The sequence below is a fragment of the Ipomoea nil genome, unplaced genomic scaffold (genome assembly GCF_001879475.1).
Source record: "Ipomoea nil cultivar Tokyo-kokei standard unplaced genomic scaffold, Asagao_1.1 scaffold1074, whole genome shotgun sequence".
Lineage (NCBI taxonomy): Eukaryota > Viridiplantae > Streptophyta > Magnoliopsida > Solanales > Convolvulaceae > Ipomoea > Ipomoea nil.
In genome coordinates, this window is record NW_017617502.1 from 2179466 (window position 1) to 2186161 (window position 6696).

Sequence of the window (6696 nt, forward strand, 5' to 3'; positions counted from 1 at the left end):
GGGAAGTGTTTTTACCTTATAAGGCTAAGAGGTGGTTTTTTGCAATGAATTTTGATGCTTGGGACGGGGAAGGAAGATCAAATAGATTTGTGATCAGAAAAATGAGATGACAAAGACTTTTTTGAAATAATTCATCCTACTTGCAAAGAAGAAGAAGGAAAGTGGAACCACCATTCTAGAACATGGTTGGACTACTCTACACACGGACGCATCTTTCACCTCAGAAGACCTTCTCACTGACTACGACGGAGTGATGTGTGACCATAATGGAGACTGGCCTGGAGGCTTTAGCTGCATGACGAAGACAAGAAATGCAACTGAAGGCGAGATCTGGGCAACCTACTTAGGCCTCAAATGGGACTGGGAACATGATATGAGGAAGATAAACTTATACAGCGACTTGCAATAAGTGGTTGATTGGCTTAGAGTAGCACTGCACCTTTGCGTCAATGTGGAGTTTTAGTGACATGGAGCAAAGAATGGCTTAAGAAGGACTGGATGATGTCTATTACCTACACACCACGTGACAATAACAAGATCGCTGACTGGCTGGCTAAAGTGGCACTAAGAAGACAGTGTGAGTAGGTTGAGTTTAGTACGCATCCAGAAGAAATCAGCGATATCTTGAGGACTGATGGTGAGATGTTGGCCGAATAGAAGCTAGAGCCACCGGGTATTCCTCCGATTTTTCCAAAAAAAAAAAATAAAATAAAAAAAAGAGGTCAATTTGACTGCTCAATTTTTTTTTATGAATTACATTTTAAAATAAAAAATAATTAAAAATCAAAATGTTAAATTATATTTTGGGTAACGACACGAGTTCACACAATGATATAAATTATAGAGAGTAGAGCCTAATTAAAGTATAAAATAGGCTTGTAAGAATATTATTATTCTCAAAACTAGTATTTGCGCCCGTGCGATGCACGGAATAGATTTGTTGTAATATATTAAGAATATTTGGATCGATATATAATTATTTAAATTAGAACATCAAATATTATATAGTTCAATTGAATATACGGGTTGGATCATTTATGTGTTTTTATATTATCATTGTATGAATTTAAGCAAATAATTGCTCAAATTAATAGCTAATGTGTAGATGTATGCATGTAGTGTTATAACTTTGGAGATTTTTTTTATCATTGTTTAGTATTTTTTTTTATAAATTATACAAATGTGTTCGTTTTCTAGCAACTCAGTTATATGAATGAATTGTTATCTTAATTCATTTGTATGGAGGATATTTTTTTTGTCTATACATATAGCAATTTTGTCATTTAAAAAATATAATATCAACGATTTTATTTACACATTGTTGAAACCTCTTTGTAGACGACATTGGTAGTAGCAACACAATCTTGTCCATCATCGTCTAGAGCTAACACCTTCAATTGATCAGGATGGGTGACTCGGTGAAAATATATAATGGTATAATATTAGTCAATTAGCGATCCTTTTATATTTTAAATAAATTAGTAATATCATATTCATTTTCAGTCAATTATTCTTTTGTATTTTTAGTCAATTAGAATATTACATGGAGTGATATTTTTACCTAATTTGTGTTCCATTTTTAATTGAGGATGTATAATATTATTATTGAAATATTTCTGTTCCATTTGTAATTTACCTTTACTATTGTTTAAAATATGCATTTACTATTTATGATGTAAAATATTATTATTGAAATATTGGCGTTCAATTTTAGTTTCCCTTCCATTTTAATTAAAATGCAATGGTCTAACCATTTATTTTTTTCATATTAGTCAATTATGAATAATTTTTTATTTGCATTCAATTATTAATATTCATTTCCTTTTAAATTTTCAATCCATCAGTAATATCATATTTATTTTCATCCAATTACTTCTCTTTTGTTTTTAGTCAATTAATCAATTAGCGAACTAAAATATCAAATGCAATGATATTTTTATCAAATTTTCGTTTCATTTTTAATTGATGATTTAGAATATTATTATTGAAATATTTCCATTTCATTTTTAATTTTCGCTACATTTTTAATTTACCTTTACTATTGTTTAAAATATGTCTTTAGTATTGATGATGTAGAATATTATTATTGAAGTATTTCCTTTTTATTTTTAATTTACCTTTACTTGATAGTGTAGAATATTATTATTGAAATATTTCCATTCTATTGTTTAAAATTGTGTAAAATTTATGACATACTTGTGATTTGATGTATTATACTGTGTAATATTATTGTGAAAAATTAAAATGTAATGATCTGATCATTTTTTTTTCTATTTTAGTCAATTATGAATCTTTTCTTATTTTCAAACAATTGTTAATATTCATTTCCTTTTTCAATTAATCTAATGTTTGTTGCCAAGCACCTTGTGCTTAGATGGCATGTAGTGACCTCTCTTATGTGGGAAGTCATGAGATTGAGCCTTAGTGAAGGTGTTGGTTGAGAAAATATGTTTGAACAGATACTTATTTATTTACCTAATTTTCATTCCATTTTTAATTGATAATATAGAATATTATTGTGAAATATTTTTGTTCTTTTTTTTTTCATCATTTTTTTTAATTTACCTTTACTATTTACTATTGTTTGGGCGATAAATCAAGTAAATAGAATTTTGTTTTTAATTATATTATAGATTTTTTTTCTTTTTTCTATTGTTTGGGTGTGAAAGTAAGGAAGAATGATTTTCTTTTTAATAATGGTATAGATTGAGAATCTTTTTATATTTACCTATTTAACTTATTATTATAGTATTAATCAGTGACTTTCGTTTCTTTTTCTACTTTTAGTGAATTAAGGATCCTTTTATATTTTTCTATTTTAATGTTAACTTTTAATTTTACTGATTATTATTAGTATTAATTATTCAGTGAATTCCATTTCATTTTCTATTTTTCGTAAATTATGAATCTTTTTTTTTCAAATTTTTTTGTAGGATTGTTTTTACTGTTATTTTTATTATGACCACTTTTTTAAAAAAAATCTTTCATTTTCATTGAATTAAGAATCCTTTTTTATTTTCAATTTTACTGATTATTATTAGTATTAATCAATAAATTTCGTTTATTTTTCCATTTTTAGTGAAGTAAGGATCTTTTTTTTTCTTCATATTTTACTGCTTATTTTCTGACTGATTATTATTACTATTAATTAATCAGTGAATTTCATTTCCTTTTCTATTTCTCGTGGATTAAGAAACTTTTTTTATTATTCTAATTTTTGGTAGAACTTTCTTTTTTTACTGTTATCCTTATTATGACTTCTTTTTTTTTTTCACACCCTTATTTCTTTTTTCCATTTTCATTGAATTAAGACTCTTTTTTTTTTATTTTTTTTACCAATTATTATTAGTCATAATCAGTAAATTCCGTTTATATTATCATTTTTAGTAAATTAAGGATCTTTTTTTTTTTTTACTGATTATTGTTAGTTTTAATTAATTAGTGAATCCCGTTTCCTTTTCTATTTTTTGTGAATTAAGGATCTTTTTTTCTATTTTACTACTAAATTTTTTACTAATTATTATTAGTATCATTAATTGGTAATTTTTTTTTTTATTGTTTGGGCGGGTAAGTAAGAAATGGGGGTTTAGTTTTTAAGAATAATATAGAATTTTAGTGAGTTAAGGATCCTTTTTATAGAATTCTCTTTCAATATTTAAATACATTAGCATAGTAATTACACCAAAGAAGGAAAGAAAAATTATTAGAATAATAGTATTTTCACCCGTTCGATGCACATAATGGATTTGTTGTAATATATTAAGAATATTTGGATCAATATATAATTATTTAAATTAGAACATCAAATATTATATAGTGCAATTGAACATATGGTTTGGATTATCTATATGTTTTGATGTTATCATTGTTTAAATTTGAGCAAATAATTGCTCAAATTAATAGCTAATGTGTAGATGTACGCATGCGGTGCTGTAATTTTGGAGATTTTATTTATCATTGTTTAGGATTTTTTTTTTATAAATTAGTCAAATGTGCTCATTCTCAAGCAACTCAGTTATAGGAATGAATTACTATCTTAATTCATTTATATGGAAGATATATATTTTTTTGTCTAGATATATAGCAAATTTGTCATTTAAAAAAATATCAACGATTGTATGTACACATTATTGAAACATCTTTCGACATTGATAGTAGCAACACAATCTTGTCCATCATCGTCTATAGCTAACACCTTCAGTCCATCATGATGGGTGACTTGAGTGAAAATATATAATTGTAGAATATTAGTCAATTAGGGATTTTTTTTATATTTTAAGTAAGTTTGTAATATCATATTCATTTTCAGCCAATTATTTTTTTTTTTTTAGTTTTAATCAATTAGTCAATTAGAATATCATATGCAATGATATTTTTACCTAATTTTCGTTCGAGTTTTAATTGATTATGTATAATATTATTATTGAAATATTTCCGTTGCATTTTTAATTTAACTTTATTATTGTTTAAAATATGCCTTTATTATCTATGATGTAGAATATTATTGTTGAAATATTTCCGTCAAATTTTAGTTTCCATCAATTTTTAATTAAAATGCAATGATCTAACCATTTATTTTTTTCATATTAGTAAATTATAGATCATTTTTTATTTGCAGTCAACTATTAATATTCATTTCATTTTATATTTTCAATTAATTAGTAATATCATATTCATTTTCAGCCAATTATTCTTTTTTATTTTCAGTCAATTGGTCAATTAGAATATCAGATGTAGTGATATTTTACCCAATTCCCGTTCCATTTTTAATTAATGATGTAGAATATTATTATTAAAATATTTCTGTTTCATTTTTAATTTTCATTGCATTTTTAATTTAACTTTATTATTGATTAGAATATGCCTTTATTATTGATGATGTAGAATATTGTTATTTAAATATTTCCTTTTCATTTTTAATTTACGTTTACTTGATGATGTAAAATATTATTATTGAAATATTTCTGTTCCATTTTTAAAATTGTGAAAGATTTATGAAATAATTATGGTTTGATGTACTATATTGTGTAATATTATTGTAAAAAATTAAAATGTAATAATTTGACCATTTCCCTTTTTCATTTTAGTCAATTATGGATCATTTTTTATTTTTAGTCAATTATAAATATTTATTTCATTTTTCAATTAACCTAATTTAGGTTCCTTTTTTCATTTTTAATTTTCAGTCAATTATTAATATTCAGTTATTTTTTAAGTTTACCTAATATCCATTCCATTTTTAACGGATGATGTAGAATATTATTGTGAAATATTTATGTTCTTTTTTTTTTCATTCTTTTTTAAAAATTTACCTTTACTATTTACCATTGTTTGGGTGGGAAATCAAGTAAATAGGATTTTGTTTTTAATTATAGTATAGATTGACTCATTTACGAATTGGTTCAATAAATCGTAAATATTACCAATTGTTTGGTCACAAAATAAGCTTTATCTAATTATATCTATATTAAATTATATATATATATATATATATATATATATATATATATATATATATATATATATATTATTTAATAAATTAGAAATTATAAAAATAAAAAATGATTAAATTGTGTAAAGTATATCATGGAATATTACGAATTATTTGCTTAGAGGAATTACTTACTGAAAAAAATATAGTGAATTATTTTATTAAAAGTAGCAAAAAATTGTGTATATAAATTAATAAATTAGTTGTATAAATTAAAAATGAAAAAACAGGAAATACATACTTAAAATTAGATTTCTAACTTATTTAATTTTCAGAATTTCGGAATAAATTTGTAATTGTATATAGTAAGGTAAGAATAATTCTTATGCAATATACGATTTGACAACTCAATTAATATTAAGATTTCGTGCAATGAACATGTATATCATCTTGTGTACTCATTTGAACGGTAATTTATTTTTATACAGTAATTATGCATAATAAATTAATATTATGCTAATTAATAACTAATAAAATTTATTATTAATTTGACCATTAAAATTAGTTTGGATGATAAAAAAACATATATGAATTGGTTCAATAAATCATAAATATTACCAATTGTTTGGTTAGAAAATAATCATTATCAAATTAAAATTGATTAATTTGACAAATTATACTTAAGATAAATATTACAGATTATTTACTTATATAAAACTTTTATTGAATTATTATTTTATAATAAGGAGTGAAAAATTATATATATATATATATATATATATATATATATATATATATATATATATATATATATATATATATACCATATTGGTTATTGGTTATATACCATATTATGGATTTACGTCCATATGAGAATATGAAAAGAATAAATGTACAACCTAATTAATACCATGGTTGCAGTAGGCGCTGGACGCTAGTCGGGCGCCCGGGCAGCGCCTAGTGCCTAAGCGGCCTAGTCGGCGCCTAGGCGGAATCTAGGCGGAATCTAGGCGGTCGCGAAAAAAACAGTAGCAGACTTGCAATTTGACAATTTTAATGAGGTTGTTTTCAACATTTTATCAAATAACACATCCAAATAAATGGCATAATGACAACTCATAAGTCATAACATCAAAAGAATATTTAAAAAAAAAAAAAAAACTCAAATGAAATACCCAAATTCTTCAATCATCCAAAGATTGAAAGTATCAAACTAGTCTACGAGTGTATATATGTCATATTATATGTATATGTCATATAAATGG